This window comes from Lissotriton helveticus, chromosome 8, assembly GCF_964261635.1.
Source record: "Lissotriton helveticus chromosome 8, aLisHel1.1, whole genome shotgun sequence".
Taxonomy (NCBI): domain Eukaryota; kingdom Metazoa; phylum Chordata; class Amphibia; order Caudata; family Salamandridae; genus Lissotriton; species Lissotriton helveticus.
In genome coordinates, this window is record NC_136069.1 from 584578973 (window position 1) to 584599521 (window position 20549).

Below are 20549 nucleotides of genomic sequence, written 5' to 3' on the forward strand. Positions count from 1 at the left end.
TATGTTCTCAATCACAGATCCTTTGAGACACAGATACACCCACTCACAGATCCACACAGACACTCATACATCTACTCACAGACCCACTAAGGCACCCGCACACCCATACAGTCACTCACACAGCCACTCATAGACCCACTATGCAACCAGTTAGCTATGAACTCAGAGACTCATGTACCCCTCACATTTGTACTCACAGACCCACGCACCCACTGAGAGAACCACTCAGACACTCACGCTGCCAGTCATAGGCCAACTGAGAGACCCATGCCGTCACTCACAGGTACACTCAGACACTCATGCACCAACTCACTCACCCATTCAGACAACCACTTTAGAAATACATATATCCACTAACAGACCCAGACAGTCATATATTTACTTACAAATTCCCAAAATTACTCATGTACCTACTCACAGATTGAGTGAGAGACTTACGCAACTAATCACAGACCATTGTGACACTGATGCACCCACTCATAGATGTACAGTCGCACATGATTGTTATAATTAAGAATAGAATTTTAAAAAACTTCGAAGTTCACTGAAAAAAACCAAAGATTGCGGGACGTTAGAATGACGTTAGAATTAGGAATTACCATTTAAAAACCTTAGAAATTGACTGAAAAGAAACAAAGGTTCCAGGGACATTATAGTTAGAAAATGGAATAAAAAAACACTTAGAAATTTACTGAGAAAAAAAATGTTACAGGGATGTAATAGTTAGGCTATATCAGAGAAATTCAGCAGTTATAGTTAGTTGAGCCAACTATAGCTCGCGACCCCGCATTACTCTGCTTATGACCTCACATATTACATCACTCATGACATGGTCAGTGACGTCACTGATGACCTCTTAAGTGACACCACTGATGACATCATCCAGTGACTGTGAGTGTTTTAAAAAAGTCTATGAATGTTAAATATATATACACTAAGGTTTATTGAGGAATCAGTGGGTATATAAGAGCCAGTTTGGATGATTCAGTTGGTGTCAGGGTTTTTTGACACTGACCCTTTTTCTTTTCTTATGTTTATTCTGCGACTCCGATCAATAGGGTCACAAGATGGCTGCCAGCGCAAACACTGCGGAGACCATGGCGGCTAGCAGGTGTGGCTAGTCGGGAGGCTCTGGAGACTCGGGCGTCTGGTCAAATTTGCGGGATGTGAGAGCAGCGGCACAGCGGAACAAGCCTCGGAAAAGCCCTGGATTCTTTCTCATTTTCGAGGGCAGGAGAATTGTACGAAGTGCACGAGAGTACGTCTCAACGCGGCTGACCTACAGTTTAGGCATTTACCGCGACAGCAAACAATCCGAGCAGGAGGAAGGAGGGGCTGTAAGCCCACAGCACAAGCAGTTCATGGCGGCAGCAGCGGCGGCAGCGGCCTGAGCACCAGCATCGCGTGTGAGGACGGAGGGAGACAGGTCTCGGCTGTCTGGCGCCCCGTATTTTCTTTTTCGTGCTGGTATCCTGTGGCCAAGGCAGTCTGGAGAGGAATTTTGGCATAGAGACGGCGAAAGCCATAACTCTTCTTTTTCCACGAACTTCTCTATGCATTTCTAAGGTAGGACTGCAAAATGTCTCAGGACAGGGGCTGAATCGATGAACAAACGCAGCGTATGAGCTTAGGAAAGGGAAAAGAGCCGGATACAGGCTTTTTTCTTTAAGGGGAGATTTAGAAATGACGCAACCAAAACTACCTAGACCACAATGCAATGGGCTAATTAAGACTTTTGCTGAAATAGTACCCTCAGTCCCTTTATCGCGTATGTCAGAAAGAGAGACTCAAGGGACCCGGGCTTCCGGTATGCGCTCAGGAGCAAGGGAGGAAAGCAACTTGCATTAAATGGTTCCATAGATACCCCCTCTTCAGCTAAATCCAAGGCAAAATCTCTAAAGAAAGTCGGCAAAAAAAACACTAAAGCACAGAAGCCGGTTGCAAAGGCTAAACCACCTCCGTCTCTGAAGGCTTATTTTAAAACCGTGCCTTCAGTTTTGGAACTTAAATTGTCGAAGGGGGCCTCTGCCAGGGTGTCTTTAAGGGGGATACAAACTGCTAATAAATATCAGCCTCTGGTGGGTTTAGAGGCGGACTTTGAGGTGGAGCAAGGTTCTGAGCTGGCAGAAACTTTAAAAAAGAACACAATACAAAGCTCTAATACTAAGGAATCTGAGTTGGAAGGGGAAGTATTAACTCCAACAATGAATACTGATAGAGAGGATGATGTTCCGGTAACTCCCTCGAACATATTAGCCACTGATCAGTAAGTCATATTAATGCTACAAGCCCTGAGTCATGAGGTAAAAAGTGCTTTTGAAGCGACATTAATTAATCAGCAAGAGATAAAGGAAAAATTTGATTCATTAGCTTCCAGAACCACCGAACTGGAGTCTTCAGTAGCAGATCTAAAAGTGATAGCCACGCAACATAATAAGAAACTTGAGGACCTCAGACAGCAGGAACAAGGACTTCAAGAGAAAATGGAGTCTTTAGAAAATGCACAAAGAAGAAATAATCAACGCCTCTTGAAAGTCCCGGAAGGGGCCGAGGGGGGAAATATTAAAGGGTTTGTGGCCAAACTAATTAAACAGTCCATTGAGCTTGATGTGTCAGAAGAAGAAATAACAAAAGACATCCAACGAGTTCACAGGGATCCATTTAGGTTGAACCCAAATAAAAGCAGGCCCAGGAAGATCTTAGTGCATTTTCTGACTTATACCCTAAAAGAAGAGATACTTAATAGAGCTTTAAGAAGCAGTGATCTGTCGGTAGACGGCTTTTCTTATCAGATTAGATCTGATGTGTCCTCAATTACTGCGTCTAGGCAGTGGGAGCTTGGTAAGCTGCTTGAGCCTTTCAAACAACTTGGTGCTACTGCCCAGCTCAAGTTTCCCTGCTGTGGTAATGATTTTTAAAGCTTACTCGGGCTAGCACTGGTTTATTTTTTAGATCGTCTCCTGGATAGCCTGAAGGGAGCTTGTATCTGTGGATTGAACTGCCGGTTTCATTGAGTCCCATGAGCTTATCATAATGCACGATGTATGCACAGATAAACTATTTTAAATGAAATTCCCCTTCCTTTTTCTTCCTCAGATCGACTGCCGGATGCCCAATTGATTTATGCATCCAGGACTGATGATTTAGTTTCGGCTCCATTAGATACATATCTGTTTAAATGCACATGGAAAAAGGATTTAACTCATGTGCGAATTGATACACTTTTTGAGTAAGTGGCCCCTGATCATTATAGCATATACCACGCTTTAGATCAAGGCTGATAATCTCATTGAGTTTCTCTTTTTTCAGTCATTCTATATTGGAATCTAGTGTGAGCATGCAATGAACTACTGTGGCTGCTCTGTTCTGGTTGTAAATACAGGTATATATATATTTTTTAGGTAATTCTTGCACAAATTGGTGGTGGCAGCTATCTACACTGGATATGGTTGTACTATCTTCTTTCTTGTGTTGATGTAAAATTCTTTCAACTTCTCACTACTTTCCTCTCATTCACCCCCCCTTTTTTCCTTCCTTCCTCCCCCCTTTTTTTCTCTCCTTTTTTCTTTCCTTTGTTCTCCCCTTTCCTCCCCCCCTTTTTTCTTTCTTTCAAAGGAGTCCAAATAAATGCTATTGTATTTATGTTTTCAGATTCCTGACGCTCTTCCAACTGTTTTGTCCTGATGATGACCGCAATTTTTACCAACGGTCGAAACGCCGTCGACGAATATGTGGCATATGAATTGTAGAGGGCACATAATCTCTGTATATGTGGCATCCCTTCTTCTATAATACAAATATTGTTTGCCACTTGTTTGGTTTTTTGTATATGTTTTACATTTGAAAACCAGCAATTATGTGTTGAGCGCACTATTTATAATAAAGATGTTTGATATTTTTCTAATTAATTGTTAATAATTTTTTTCACGTTTTCTTCCTTGACTCCTTTGTGCTCCCTTCCTCTCTCCTCTCTCTCCCCTTTTCTTTTGGAAAATTGTATTTTTGTTGTCTTAAATTGATTTTGTTTGAATTGTGATTTGTTAATCGCCTGAACTGTTGTTTGGAATATTTAATTACTGCCCCTGGTTCAGGTTGGCGGGTTGCCTCTGTTGATATTTTGTGTTCAGCTCAAGTTTCCGGCATCACTAAAAGTGATGTATAAAAATAAAATGAGAGTCCTAAAAATGTTGGATGAGGCAGAAGAATATCTTCAATTACTCACTGATGAAAACAAAAGAGAGCAAGCCAATAAACATTAAGGACACTAATGACTATAGCTTATTTACTATTTACTACTAACTTTTTTAGTTACATATTCCTAGCTCTCCTAACAAACACTGATCAGACGCCCGGGGAGGAGGCTCAATGGCCTAAGTTAGGCTGAGGAAAAGGAGGGGGGATCTCCGGGGGAGCACGGGAGGGTCAGGTCAGGGAGAGGGGGGGGGAAGGGCACTGGGTGGGGAGCATTGGGGGGGGGAAATAAAAAAATGTCCAAATCGCCAAATCCGATATTTAGCTGTTTTTATCTCTGGAAGGAGAAATTGCGCAAGGTAGGATAGCTCTCACATCATATATCAAGATCTTGTCGTGGAATGTAAACGGTTTACGAGTTAAGGATAGAAGAGACAGAATACTTCAGTATTTAAAAGATACACCTGAGAACATTTTTATTTTACAAGAGACCCACTCCACCGAACAAGAGTTAAGAGACATTTGTACTAAGAAGAAATGGATGCAGCAGGTGATAACTACCTCGCAACAAACCTCTACTAAGGGGTTGGCAATATTAATTAAATCAAATTCTGAGATTACGGTGTTACAGTCAAAGTCTGATAAAAAGGGGAGATGGGTTATAGCAAAAATAAAGTATTATTCGTATAAATTCACGATCATAGAGTACTACGGTCCAAATTTGGATGACACACTTCCTCTCAAAGAACTTTTCGTTGAGCTTTTGGATTTTGAGGACCCGGTGATTTTTTGATGGGGATTTTAATTTAGTACTTGATCCACAGATGGATAAGTTCTCTCATAACCCTAAAACCGGAGCAGTATTACTTAATGCGATCAACCAGTTTGGTTGGAAGGATATCTGGCGACAAAAAAAGGCCACAAAAAGTGAATTTACATTCCACCACAAAAAATTACGACATAAATCGAGATTAGATTTTTTTTTAATTGCATGACACTTAGGTCAGCAAGTGGAGGAGATAAAACATCTCGGTGCTCACATTTCTGATCACTCAGCGGTTACTCTAACCCTAAAATTGTCAGGTCCACAGTTAGTTCAGAGATGGACTATTGATAGGAGTATTCTGTTGGAGGAAGAAGTAATAGAAAAATTGCTTGAGGAATCGAATGAGTTCTTTAAACTTAATCTAGGTACAGCTGCACTTCCGGTTGTCTGAGATACATATAAAGCTTTTTTGAGAGGTTGCAAAACATAAAGCATATAAGGCGCAAATCTCACAGATCGAAGCAAGAATTAAGGTCCTTGAACGAGCTGTATCTGATCCCAGTCTTGCAGATGGAGAAAATAGTAAAGAAGATCTGATAATTTGTAAATCACAGTTGGAGCAGGTATTAGATGAAGGCTGAGAAAACAATGGCAGGCTAGCTCATTGGCACACTTTAATATGGAGAGGCTAGTGGAAAGCTCTTAGCATGGAAAACAAAAAAGGAAGTTAAGAAGAGCATTATTAAAGATGTACAGATGACTAATATGGATCTGATCTCAGAGAACAGAGCAGATATCGAACAGGCTTTTTTTCCATCACTTTGATGAAGTCTACAAAGAGGGTCTAGTTCCACATCAGGAATGAATTCAGTTTTTTCCTTTACTATTTCAAGAACCAAATTGCACACTTTTTATTACATTCTGTGTTCTCTTTTCTTATGATATATCATTATGGCGCTTTTTTTGCTTAAATCTTATATGCTTTTTATGTCTATGTTTGTGTTTTGCATCTCTGTATACACTGGAGTTGTTTAATAAAAAAATAAATAAAAAAAAAGGAATTAATTCAGTCATGGCTTGACCAATATCAGGTTCAAGTTTTGGATGACCAGGCCTCGGATAATATTAATAGAAAGATTAGCTCGACTGAAATAGCCTCGGCGATAGATTCCGCTACGAGAAGTAAGGCCCCGGGCCCGGATGGGCTACCTTCTGAGGTCTATAAAGCTTTAGCTCCGGCAGTTATACCAGTCCTGCAGTTGCTATTTACATCTATATATGAGGAAGGAGGCAATATTCCTGTTTCCTGGAATGATGCTATAGTGGTCCTTATCTTAAAACCAATGAAGAAGGCATCTCAGTGTGATTCATTCAGGCCAATCTCTCTTCTTAATTCAGATTATAAATTCATGGCAAAAATATTAGCGGAGAGATTAAATGGGGTAGCAGCTCACCTATTACACCTAGATCAAAAGGGTTTTGTTAGAGGGCGCTCCATACAAGATCTTACACAAGCCTTAGTGGGAGCAATTGATGTTGCCTCTCTATATAAAATTCCATTAGCGGTTGTTACATTAGATGCCGCAAAGACTTTTGACCGCGTCAATTGGGAATTCTTGGCTAAAGTATTAAAAAAGGTTAATTTGGGTAGGAACTTTTGTAGGGTAATAGCAGCTTTTTACCAAGCTCCAACAGCTAGACTACTAATAAAAGAAAGCCTATCTCCTCCTATAAAAATCCAAAGAGGGACAAGAGAAGGGTGTCCGCTTTCACCCTTGCTCTTTGATTTGTACATCGAATCATTCGCAGAAAAAATCAGACAGGATCAAAATATTCTACCATTTAAATATAAGAACTGGGTGAAAAAAAATCTCTCTATATGCGGATGATTTGATGTTGTATACCTCAGACCCTATTAAATTATTTCCTCTTATATATAATGCTGCAGAGCAGTTTGGCCAAGTTTCTGGATATCTGATTAACCAATCAAAATCAGAATGTTTGTGTTGGAATATAACCCAGATAACTCCTATTCCAATTCTGAAACACCAAATTAGATATCTGGGAATTCAAGTTACGCAGGATATAAACCAACTTGCAGAAAAAAATCTTGCAAAGATCGAGAAGGAAATGGCGGAATCTTTAAAAAGCTGCTCATTTCTGCCCTGGACCTTAATTGGAAGGACCAACATTGTAAAAATGATGCTGTTACCTTAAATAATATTTATATTCCATAACATTCCTCTTGCTTTTAAAGAAACCAGACTAATTAAGATTCAAGCTAAATGGAATTCATTCATTTGGGCCTCAAAAGGCCTAAGAATTTAATGGAAAAAGCTCCGCAGAAAGAAAGGCAAGGGTGGTTTATGTGCACCAGATTTGAGAGTATATTCTTGGACCCTACTATTGAAAGCAGGAATAAGGTTATTTGATACCCTAGGGGGGACAGAAACAGACTTTATGTTTCAAACTATGCTATCTGAGATTCAGGGAGGGTCTCGTGCATTTCTGTTTAAGTTTGGCGACATGCGTTTTTAAAAAAAAAGTGCGATTAAAGGTCCTTAGAGACATGGCATATGTGTCGGCCAGAGTCAGGAAGGCGTTGAACATTGCATATTATTCTGCTATGGCTCCAATTTGGGACTCGCCAGGCTCTCCAGAGTGGACTAAAGACTTATTATCCATAGCACTTCAGAGCGCAAATATTAGATTATGGGGCCAATTATTGCCGGAAGGGAACCTTTTGTGTTGGGAGGACATATCTGTTCTCACGAATAAAAATGTATCTAAATTTAAGTACTTACAAATTAAAAACTGGGCCCAGGCTGGGACAGAGGATAAAGGCGTCAAGGCTGCTTTGGAGGAACTCCTATTGAAGAAAGCAAGAAACCTTAAAACATCAGTGCTTTATTGGACAATTCTGGAGGGAGAAGATGGAGAATTTGGTCTTCCGGAACAACTTTGGAGGGACCAAGTTCTGGACGCCGACTTGCAGAATTTATTGCAAATATCTTTTGACTTACTACATCTTACGGTATCACCTGCCAATTTAAAGCGAATCACCTGTTTTCTCTCCATTGATTATACTGGTCTCTGGCTAGGCTGGCCAAATTTTCAAAGGGTCCTACTCCATGTTGTCCAGAATGCAATCTGGAAAAAGCAGATGACCTCCATATGTTTATGACCTGTCCAGTACTTAGAGAATTTTGGTTTGAAGTACAAGAAGGTATGAAAGCCCTCTTTGGGTATGAGATACAGGTTAGTACGCAACAAGTGTTTTTTGGAATCCCCTCTAATTATGAGGAAGTACCTCAAGACATCAATAAGTTATTTCTTTATTTAATTATTTTAGCTCGTAGGGAAATATGTAGATTGTGGGTGAGCACTAATGCACCGTCATATGTAGATTGGATTAGGGCAATCAGGCATACTCTTAGTTTGGATAAAGTGGTCTGGAAGAGTAGGAAGCATTTTTGGATTCCTTTCATTAATTGGCTTGATGGGCTTTGAACAACTTTGTCCAATGATTATGCCTTTTTGCAGAATGGACCACCCTAAGATCAGTTTAAGGGTCTGGAAAACTGGGAAACTGAGCTGACTGTTTACATGGCGGTACCGTGAGATACACATTGGGTGTCTGCAAAAAGAGCATCCATAAAGATTCTCGGTATAATCAAAGCTGAAAATATATTTTTGGGCGTATGAGGACAGTAAAAAAAAAAAAAAAAAAGATGGCTGCCAGCACTTCCTGGATTGAAATGTTGGCAGCCAATCAAATTTCAGTAGGATTTTGGTTTCCCATATATCTTAATTTGTTGCATTTAATATATCTCTGAAACAACTGAATGGATTTACACCAAATCATAAAAAGCAGGTAGGTGTAGTTAGGAGCAAAGTTTCCATAGGAATACAAAATTTGGTTTTGCCAAGAACTTTGGCGCTGCTTGACGAATCTTCACAAAATGTTTAAAAAAACTTCCCCTTTCAGGTTCAGCAGCTGTGTTGAAAGTTTTGGGATAATCGGTCAAGTGTATGGTTCCGGGAGGGGGCCATGTGGCTACCTCCATTGTGTGATTTTGCCTCAGAGAGGTGTTGGTCCTCGGGACTGCGGGGGGCTGTGTATCCCCCCACTTTAATTATAATAATTTATTCCAGGAAAGTGGTAGTTCCCATGGTCTGCATGGGGCCTGAGCCCCTGCATTCATATTTAATTTACCCCTGGAGAGTAAGCGTGGGCCAAAATTTCATTCCTCTCGTGGAATTTACGATTTTCTGCAATTTTGCGATCCGCGAAATCGCAGAAAAATCCGCGAATCCGCGAGGGGGGATGAATTTTCCATGAAGCACTTACAGGGTTACAGAAGCAGGTGCCCAAGTTGAAGCTAATTTCTTTGCAAAAGGGTTACAAAGAAATTAGCTTCAACTTGGGCACCTGCTGTAACCCTGTAAGTGCTTCCTGAGTGGCGCCTCGTTGCCTACTTGCAACTATTCTCTGGCCCTGCTCTGGCCCTCGAAGCAGGGTCAGAGAATAGTTACAATTAGGCAACGAGGCTCCTGTCACAAAAATTAAACCTCAGCAGGAAGCAATTACAGATATAAATAAAGCAGGTGACGGAGTTGAAGCTCAAATTCAGTAACGCATTATAATCAGCCCACGAATCTAGTGAGCACGGTTGATGCTAGGCAGGTGTGCTTTCACTCCAAATCTACCGTCTACAAATAGCTGTTATCCGTGATGGAGGTGTAGGCATCCATGAGTTTCTCGAGCGCAATCCCCCTGTACTTCCAGTGACCAGGAAGCTGCTTGATCCTCATCTGCTGCTCTGATCGGTGCCTGACCCTTAATAAACAAGAGGCATGTGAACTCGCACAGAAGCCGGGCCCCACACACACTAGGCTATGCAACCTTTTCCCGCCCTATCCCCCACTGTGATTGACAGCTCACTCGAGGGACCTCGGTGCCTATGGGCGCAGTAGCAAAGTTACAGGCACACATGGTGACTGGACAACTCTTCTGGGCCTTTATGCAGCTGTAGTGTAGGAAAAGCACGATACATTTACCCAACGAGGTAGCACTTACTGCTTTCTCCTCATTTGCTGCTCTGATCGGTGTCTGACCCTTTATAAACAAGAGGCATGTGAACTCGCACAGAAGCCCGGTCCCACACACACTAGGCTATGCAACCTCTTCCTGCCCTTTCCCCCACTGTGATGGACAGCTCACTCGAGGGACCTTGGCGCCTATGGGCGCGGTGCAAAGTTACAGACACACGTGGAGACTGGACAACTCTTCTGGGCCTTTACGCAGCTGTAGTGTAGGAAAAGCACGATACATTTACCCAACAAGGTAGCACTTACTGCTTTCTCCTCATCTGCTGCTCTGATCAGTTGCTGACCCTTTATCGACAAGAGGCATGTGAACTCGCACAGAAGCCCGGCCCCACACACACTAGGCTATGCAACCTCTTCTTGCCTTTTCCCCCACTGTGATGGACAGCTCCCTCGAGGGACCTTGGCGCCTATGGGCGCGGTGGCAAAGTTACAGACACACGTGGTGACTGGACAACTCTTCTGGGCCTTTACGCTGCTGTAGTGTAGGAAAAGCACAATACATTTACTCAACGAGGTAGCACTTACTGATTTCTGCTCATCTGCTGCTCTGATCGGTGTCTGACCCTTTATAAACAAGAGGCAAGTGAACTCGCACAGAAGCCCAGCCCCACACACACTAGGCTATGCAACCTCTTCCCGCCCTTTCCCCCACTGTGATGGACAGCTCACTCGAGGGACCTCGGCGCCTATGGGCGCGGTGGCAAAGTTACAGGCACACATGGTGACTGGACAACTCTTCTGGGCCTTTATGCAGCTGTAGTGTAGGAAAAGGACAATACATTTACCCAACGAGGTAGCACTTACTGCTTTCTCCTCATCTGCTGCTCTGATCGGTGTCTGACCCTTTATAAACAAGAGGCATGTGACCTCACACAGAAGCTCGGCCCCACACACAGTAGGCTATGCAACCTCTTCCCGCCCTTTCCCCCACTGTGATGGACAGCTCAGTTGAGGTACCTCGGCGCCTATGGGCGTGGTGGCAAAGTTATAGACACACGTGGTGACTGGACAACTCTTCTGGGCCTTTACGCAGCTGTAGTGTAGGAAAAGCATGATACATTTACCCAATGAGGTAGAACTTACTGATTAGCCAGTAGAAAGTACACCAGTTGAGTATAGGGCAATTGCAAAACAATCCACGATTTTGTGGGGAAATCCGCGAATTCGCAGATTTTTGGGTGAACCGTGAATTCACAAAATTCCCCCATACTTACCAGAGAGGTGGCGGTCCCTGAGGCTGCAATGGGTCACTTGACCTCCCAATTGTCATATTTAGTCCTAGAGAGGTGCCGACCCCTGCGGCTGTGAGGGGTCATGCTGGGTTCCCTACATCAATATAACATTTTCCTATGGGAGGTGGCAGTCCCCAGGGCACAGGGATTGCTGAGGGCAACCCCGAAAAATCATTATGCTTCATCATTATACTCCAGTGAAGTGGTGGTTCCTGGGGCTTTAAGGCTCCTAGGTGGGAGTCCCCATGCAATGCCTCCTACATGTTATAGACAAAACCCCAGGACCTGGCCCACCCAAGGGCCGATTCAAAATAAAGCGATGGAGAATACATTTTGTCTGGAGTCACAGATCCAGCATGACAAAATGTTTTTAAAAATGCCTTTTTGGCCCCACAGAGTACATTTGGGGACCCCCCCCAAGAGTTCCAGGAGGTCAGGGTGATTCTACCCTGCCCCTTTTTCTTCATGTAAACTTTTTTTTATATAACAGTTCAACAGGGTCACAAGATGGCTGCCAACACTACCTGGTTTGAAGTGTTGACAACTAATCATATCTCAGCACGAGATCTCAGCTGGGGTAGTGGATCCTCCACATTCCCAGTTGTATATCTTAAAAACCTTTACATTTCTCCGCAACTACTGAATGGATGTACACCATTTAACAAAAAGGCTGCTTTATGGACCAACAGCTTCCTTTCTGCCAAATGTAGTGCACTTCTGATTTAGTAGTTCAGGCTGTAGCTGTGTCTAAATTTTCCTATGGAAACTACCGTGAGGAAAAAGCATTTTGGGCCCCCCTTTTTTCTCAGCCCCCACTTGACGGATCACCATGATATTTTCAAGACAGCAGCTAAAGTGAGCTTGAACTAGCTTTTAAATGTTGTTAGGATTTGCCATTTTCGGCCTCAGGGACAGCCCATTCTTATAAATTATTTTTTTAAAGGTGGAAGAGGGACACGCAGTTCCCCTCAAGGGCCAATTTTGGCCATGGAGACCCCATCCCCCCCGTGCCCAGCCTTTGTTTGTTGCATTTTTTTATTAAACGGGGGTCACACAGTTCCCGCTCCTAGACCATTTTGTTTTAGCCCCGTGGACTGGCCTTTTACAGAAGGGGACTTTCACGGGCCAAAAAAGGCCCTGGTAATCCATCACCCACGGCCTGCCCATTTAAAGTAAATGCCTCCAGGGTACCCACTCACCAATGGGACTACAGGAGGAACCTGATTGCCCCTATTGTCCCTGCTGGTTCCACCACCTCCTGTCTGTTTTCCTGCTCGCTTGACAGTGGGCAGGTAAACAAACACATGCTCCACTTTCATCAAGCAACAGCATTTTTGCTCTTGCTTGCTGAAAGCAGAGCAGGTTTGCTGTGGCTTGGTGGGAGCAGTACCCCAGTACATTGCAGCAGCCGGCTCTTGGGGTTGCAGTCCCCAGGACCATCTATGGTTCTGTGAGGTATGTGGCCCCTTCCTTTGTTAGAGATTGCCCCAGGGATGTGGCACTCCCCAGGGCTGGAGGGGTCTGTGTACCCTCCACTAATAACAGTTAAAGCCCTGGGGAGTTGGTGGCACCAAGGGCTGCATGGGAGTCCATGTGACCACCCTACATTTTTTTATTTAAAAGCTCTCAATTTTTAAAGAAGGAAGCCCCAGCGTGGTGATAGTCCCAAGGCAGGGAGGTGCTGTGCGTACACCCCTGCATAATACAATAGGAAATCCCCAGGTGGTGTGGGTCCCTGGGGTTTAATTGAACCCTAGGAGGGGGGACCCATGCACCCCATCCTTTAATTTTGGCATGCCCCTGGCATTTGGCAGAGTCTGCAGCAAAATGTAAATAAATAAGCTTTTAAAGCCTGGTGGGGTCAATGCATCATTGGTGATGTATGATGTGAGGTCATAAGAATGGCAATATGGGGGAGTAAGTTATAATAAGCTCTGGTAACTATAACTACTCCATTTGACAGGTTTTGTAGAAATGAAATGTGAGCTTAAATATAACGTCCCTGTAACCTTTGTGTTTTTTCAGTGAATTTCTAAAGGTTTGAAATTCTGGCCCACATGCATCAATATCGGCTTTTGCAAGTTCTAAATTGCGAAAAATAACGATTTGCAACTTAGAAATCGTAAAAGCCTATGCATGAATATTTTTGCATTTTTTTTGCAATTCGGTAAAAATCGCTATTTTTACCGAATTGCATAAAAAATGCACATTTTCAATTGCGAATTCGCAATTTGAAATCGCAATTCATCAATGCATTTCAAGGGTGGAGAGGGGGGTCCAAATGACCCCCCCCCTGCACCCATGAAATGTACTTTTCAGTATAAGTTACATACACACATGTCCTAAGGACATGTGTGTCTGTAACTTAACAGTTTAAAAAATGCATTTTTGTGCATTTTTAAACAATTTCGCAAATTACCACGAGGTTGAACTTCGTGGTAATTTGCACTTCCTATTTGAAAAATCGCACTTTTTAAAAAAATGATGCATAGCATTTAAGAAATCGCACAATTGCGATTTCTTATATGCTATCGCAATTTTGGAAATCGTAAAAAAGTTGCAATTTCTAAAATAACATGATGCATCCCAAACAGCACTTTTGGAATCGCAAACGGCCGATTTTAAGGAATCGCACCGTTTGCGACTCCAAAAATGCTTGATGCATGTGGGCCTCTATTTCCTAACTATAATGTTCCTGTAACCTTTGGGTATTTCAGTTAATTAATATGGTATTGTAAATTCTATTTTCTACCTGTAACCAATCACCTTTGAAATTTAGTGTGTGAGTGAGTGCAAGAGTATCTCAGTGGATGTATGACTGAGTATGTGAGTATCTAAATGGGTGTGTGACTGTGTATGTGTGTGTGTGTCTGAATGAGTCTAGGAATACCTGCATTAGAGTCTCACTGGGTATCTGAGTGGGTACATCACTGTCTGAGTGAGTCTCTGACTGCTTGAGTAGATGTCTAAGTGGATACATGAGTGTCTGAGTAGGTCAGTAACTTGATGCATGTGTTTTGGAAAATATTTGACACTTGAGAAAGACCTATAACTTGCCAAGTGAAGCTTGCAGTGAGAGAATACAGACAGGGTCTGCACTAGTAGCCATCACTTATGTCTATAGGACTATTTCTGTACATGGTTGAGAAGGTTGTGTCAGTAGTTGCCTACATATTTAAGACAGTATAGAGGTACACCTCTATCAGTGCCATGAGATGTTTAAGGAAATGTGCTGACATTAGGCTTGGGTGGCAAACTCCACTCTGCTTGTGGAGTTTTCTGTACTCTGCAGTCCTCAGAGCTCACGAAGTACAGAAAACTCCGCTCTGCGTAGCTCAGCAGAGTTTTTTCCCCGTTCACGCTTGCCAACTGTAAGTTTGCGAGTGCAAGCTGCTGCTCGGTTAGAATTTTTACCTGAGCGGCAGGAAGATCAGTGCGAATGCAGTTTGCACTGCACTCCATTATTTCCGGAACTCCACGGAGTTTATTTGTCACTTTGTGAAGTTACACTAAGTGGAACTCCCCTAACTACGCCCAGGCCTAGCTGGCAAGTATCTGACTGCTTTAATACCTCTATGGCTGTATAAATGTGTATATAAGTAACTGCAGAAATACTTCAGTGAATCTGTTATACAGAGCTGTGTGGTTAGTGATAGTTAGGACTTAGTTTCCATAGGAAAATCATTTTTTGACGTCCCTATAACTCATGCATCCTTTGACCAGTCTTCATGAACTTTCCCCCAAAAATTATCAAGTAGGTTATGTATGTCATGGAATGTTTGGGGGTGATCCATGCAGTGGGGACTAAGAAATAGGTACACAAAATAAGTTGCATTGTTAATGTTAATTCCCATGGGAACGCATTGTTGAACCTACAGCCTGAAATGACACCAAATTTGGCAGAAAAGTAGATGCCAATATGTTATTATGCAGATTTTGCTTTTTGTTATTTGGTGCAAATCCATCAGTTATTTTTTTTTAGAAAACTAAGTTAAAATTACAGTGATATCTCTGGTTGCAGATATTTTCCAATAATTTTGGGATTAATCGTGACTACGTAACGTATGCTAATGGAAATTTACTGATTGGCTGGATGTAACCTGAACAGCAAGTTGAGGCCCCCATTTTATTGACCGGACATAGCGGTTCAGGAAAGAGGTACTCTGACACCATGTTTGAGAAATGGGGGTGTTAGTGACACAAGTTATGTGTCCAAAATGATTTTTTTAAATCATGTGTGATATTCACGATGACACTGATATCCTCAGCATGGCCACAGTGTACCAGCACGGGGAGGTCATGATTATCACAACAACATAGCAAATATTGGTGGAGATGTAAATGAAAAAGAATCAATATACACACCCTCGCTGGCCACAGTCAAAGACTCATGTACTTATTCACATATTTCACTCAGACACTCATACAGCCACTCACACACCCACTCATACACTAATGCACTGACTCACAGACTCACTCAGAGACCCATGTGTGTACTCACATATGCATTCATAGGCTCATTCACCCACTCATAAACCCACTCAGAGCCTCGTGTATCCAGTCACAGACCCACTCAGATACTCATGCACTGACTCACAGGCCAACTGAGAGCTTCATGGTTCCACTCACATACTCACTGATAGAGAGACCCACTCAGAGACTTAGGTACCCACTTTTACTCATGTACCTATTCACATAGCCACTCAGTCACTCATAAACCCATTAGCCTACCCACTCAGAAACTCACACACCCACTCACATACCCACTCAGAGACTTATGCACCCATTTTCCTTCGTCTATAAAGTGTACTACATCATTTCCATAAATTCTATGTTTTTCAAAATGCAGGTTGGTTATATAGATTGAACAATTTTCATTACATATCAGTCACTTCGCTTTATTCGATTTTGATTTAAAAATCATAAAAGCATACAAACAAATAAAAAAACAATTTTAGAATAAAAACAGAGAAACATACATACAATAATATATCTAAAAGTTAAAAAGGACGTGTGCCCAGCCTGTTGGAACATTTCCTTAATTATATCGCACTGTACATAGAATTAGCATTTACCGTCTGAGTTAATACGTAAGCTTGTCCCTTTATAAAGGGGTCTTCAGAAATTACAATTTTTATACAGTAAATCAAATCTATTGAGGGCAGGAGAGCTACTACCAGTAAAAGCATGAGGTCCCCTTCCCATCAAATATTTGTGTACTGCCGTTGATCTTTGTAGGGGGATATGTGGGGTACTTGGGTAAAAATCGTACAAGTCCCAAATGGAAATGGGGCCATCTCCTTCTTGGGGCTGGGAGGATCGTAGATGGGGGACAATGTTCCAATTCCTAAATTTAACTAGAATTAGGTCCCCAGGGATGTCTTTAGGTAGTGACCCTAACCAGCCCAACCTTCTAACTCTCAGGATTCCACCATCTTGATTGGGTTGCAGGAGTCTATTTTTAGTTAACCAAAATATGACCTTATTTAATAGGTCATGATGTCTTTCGGGTTTCCCGTAAGTGGGTGCCGGTATTCCTGAAAGAACAAGCACAAAGGGGGCGGCTTCCGGAGGTAAATGTCAGGATTCGCCGACCGATCGCGCCTGCCACACGGAAGAACTACATTTCCCACGAGTCCGGCGGCATCCCACAGGAAGTACATCTAGGGAGTAGAAGCGCTTCCGGTTGCAAGTTATTCTGGTTTCTGTTCTGCCATCGGCGTGAGAGCGGCCGCTCTGCACGCCAGTCTTTGAACCTCCTGTTGCCCCCCCCCCCCCTACGGCTCCGTGGGGAGGACTTCATCTTGCTAATCCTGCAGTAAGATAGACTCTGCGTCCGCAGGTATTGTTGTTCTATTTCTCCGGCCGCATATGCGGTCAGCTGCTTGCTTGCTTATTTCAGGAGCTCGGATATGTACTGTGTATGAAGCTCACTGGTCATAGCTTTGCTATTGCTTTCTTGGCTTTAGGGTGTAGCGGAACACAGTGGCGGCCGAAACCACGTGTTACCGTACACCCCGGATTTTCCTTGGTGCTGAGATAGCGGGGCGCTGTAGTGAGGTCAACTACGCGTCTCCGTTATATTCTTGGAATTTGCGTGGAACTAAGGATCTGGGTATGTAGTGAGGAAACTACAGGTCACCCCGGTCTCATGCTCTGTCATCCATTGGGTGAATTGTTGACAGAATTCAGTGGTGGTCGCAACTACGTTTTTCTGTTTGGCATTATATATATATATACCGTGTTGGGTCATTATTTAGAGAGCGGAGTGTTGTAGTTTTTGCTTCCTACACACTGCCGTATCTCACATACATTGTGTGGAGCGAACATACTTTTACTTTGGATTTCTTGGACCCCCCTTATACATTGAGTCCTCTGACCAGTCTGTGGTATGTTGTGAGTGTTGGGTTAGGTGTCTCAGTACTGTGTGTGTGTCTGTTAAGACAGAACTGTTTTCATTTACCATATGTCTATGTGTTCCTTAGGCCATCCTCACAGACTGCGGCAGAAGGGCTGTAGTTGTTTCCTATCAAAGGTCGTGTTTTCTTTCTGCTCAGGTACCTACCTATTTCAGGCTTTCTTAGCGAGACTATATGAGAGTAGAACTGTATGCTAGTAAGCACTTAACTGATGCTTGTCTCGTTTTTTGTTACAGGCATCCTTTCCTGCTGACCCTACCTTTACCCTTTCCTCAATTTTTTATTTTAGTTTGTTATTTTTCTCCCTCGCCTAATGGCTCGAACACCCTGTGTTTACACTTCAGGGTGTTGGTGACATTTGGAGGTGGAACCATTATTGCGGCGACTGGATCCCGTGGAGTATACCTGACAGAATAACGCGCCCACGAACGTTGCTCTGCCCGGTCCAGTTGCTGCAACATGGCCACCATGGATGATGTTATGCAGGCTCTGCTTTTAGTGCAGCAGGAGCTTGCCTCCTCCAAAGCAGAGGCCGCAGCTCTGAAAGACAAGGTAGAAAGGCTGTCGAGGAATCCCTTTTCAACCTCGGTACCTCAGGTACAAGTGACGGTCCCCCCCCGATCCCTCTGGCTAGCCCGGAGAGGTATTCAGGGGACCCGTCCAAAACTCAGGCGTTTTTAACGCAAATCATGTTGCATTTTTCGTGTAAGCCTGCCTCATTCCCCAACCATCATTCTAGAGTGGCTTTTGCGATTTCTTATTTGACAGGGGATGCAGCCAATTGGGCTGTACCATTGGTAAGGAACGACGATCCAATGCTCTCGGATTGGGCGGCATTCCGTGCCGAATTTGAGAAGGTGTTCGATCGACGGGCCACCACCTTTAGCGCAGATAGAGAACTCCTGGAATTAAGGCAAGGACGGTCGGATTTGATAACGTACCTTACCAAGTTCAACCGACTGGTGTCTGAAACCTCGTGGCTGGAGGAAAAGAGAATGTCCTTGTTCTACCAGGGCTTAAGAGATGGCCTGAAAGACGTCATCGCCCAGATTGATCCCCAACCAGTCACTTGCGTTGATATGGTGAATCTGACCTTGAGATTGGATGGTAGATTGACAGACAGAGGAGGGGATAGGAGAAGATGGGATAGGGGCCCTCCCAGATTGGAATGGAGTCCACGTAGGGCATTGCCTTCTACAGATGCCCACCCTGAACCGATGGAAATCGGGGCAGTTCGGTCCCCTCTAACCAAAGAAGAAAAAGAGAGTCGTCGGGTCGCAGGTCTCTGCCTATACTGTGGCAAAAAAGGTCACTATGTAAGGGACTGTCCTTCCAAACCCAGAAACACAGGTTCATGGACTCAGAATAAAAGAGTAGCAATTGCAGCAGGTAACGCTGTGGAGGATGTTGGTGGCCAGGGAGAGGGTTATAAGAAGGAACCGCAGCCATGGAAAGTGCCCTCGTTAACGGTGTTAACACTGCATGAAACTGAATCCCATATCCTTTTGCCCATGAGACTAGAGTGTCAACTACAGGTACATGCCGTCACGGTCATGATCGACTCGGGGGCCATAGGGAATTTCATCAATAGTGGGCTCGTGACCTCTTTCTCTATAGATAGGGTACCCCGAGACACCCCTGAGGAAGTCTTGGCGGTTGATGGAAAACCCTTAATATCAGGACTCATAACGGAACAAACAGAGAGGGTAATGCTTCAGGTACTGTACTTAACGGCAGGCATAGGGAAGAACTGGTGCTTAATATCATTGAAGCCCCTCAATACGAGATTATTCTCGGGATGCCCTGGCTCAGTCATCATAAACCCTCCATCGACTGGAAGGAGAAGTCGATTTGTTTTTTGTCCGAGGAATGCAAATCACATATGGAAGAAGGCGCCGGGTTCTCACCCTCTGTTCTTCCTTTGGTGGTAGCAACAGCTGCGGAGAAAGAGGTGTGTTTACCGTTGGAATATAGGGCCTATAGGGATGTCTTTAGCGAAAGCCAGGCTGAGAAACTCCCCCCGCATAGGCCATATGATTGTAGGATTGATCTAGTGGAGGGAGCCACGATACCATCCTGTAGGGTTTATGCATTGTCTGACCCTGAAACTACTCATTTGAAGGAGTATTTGGACCATTATGCAGATATTGGCTTTATTCGCCCATCTAGGTCCCCTGCAGCCTCGCCCCTATTTTTCATCAAAAAAGCAAACGGGGATTTGAGGGCATGTGTCGATTATCGAATGTTGAATAAAAACACCATCAGAAATCGATATCCACTGCCGCTTATCTCTGTTTTGTTGGACCAAGTCCGATACGCCAAGGTGTTTACCAGATTGGACCTCAGGGGGGCATATCACTTGGTCCGCGTCCGCGAGGGGGACGAATGGAAAACCACCTTCAAAACAAGATACGGCTTGTACGAGTACACTGTAATGCCGTTCGGGCTGTGCAACGCCCCAGCGGCCTTTCAATAATTTTTGAACGACGTTCTGAAGGATGTGGTGGATATCAGTGCAGTGGTATACATCGATGATATTCTGATTTACTCAGAAGACATCAAGGAACACACACGGCATGTAACTGAAGTACTCCAAAGGTTGAGAGAAAACCGGTTGTTCTGCAAACTAAGTAAGTGTGAATTTGGTGTGGACAAGGTTGAGTTCTTAGGAGTCATGCTAAGCCACGAGGGACTGCAAATGTCTGATAGAAAGATACAGGCGGTTCAGGAGTGGTCCACCCCTACCTGCGTGAAAGACGTGCAAAGGTTTTTAGGCTTCGCTAACTATTACCGCCGGTTTATTTCGCGGTTTTCTCAAGTGGCTGTTCC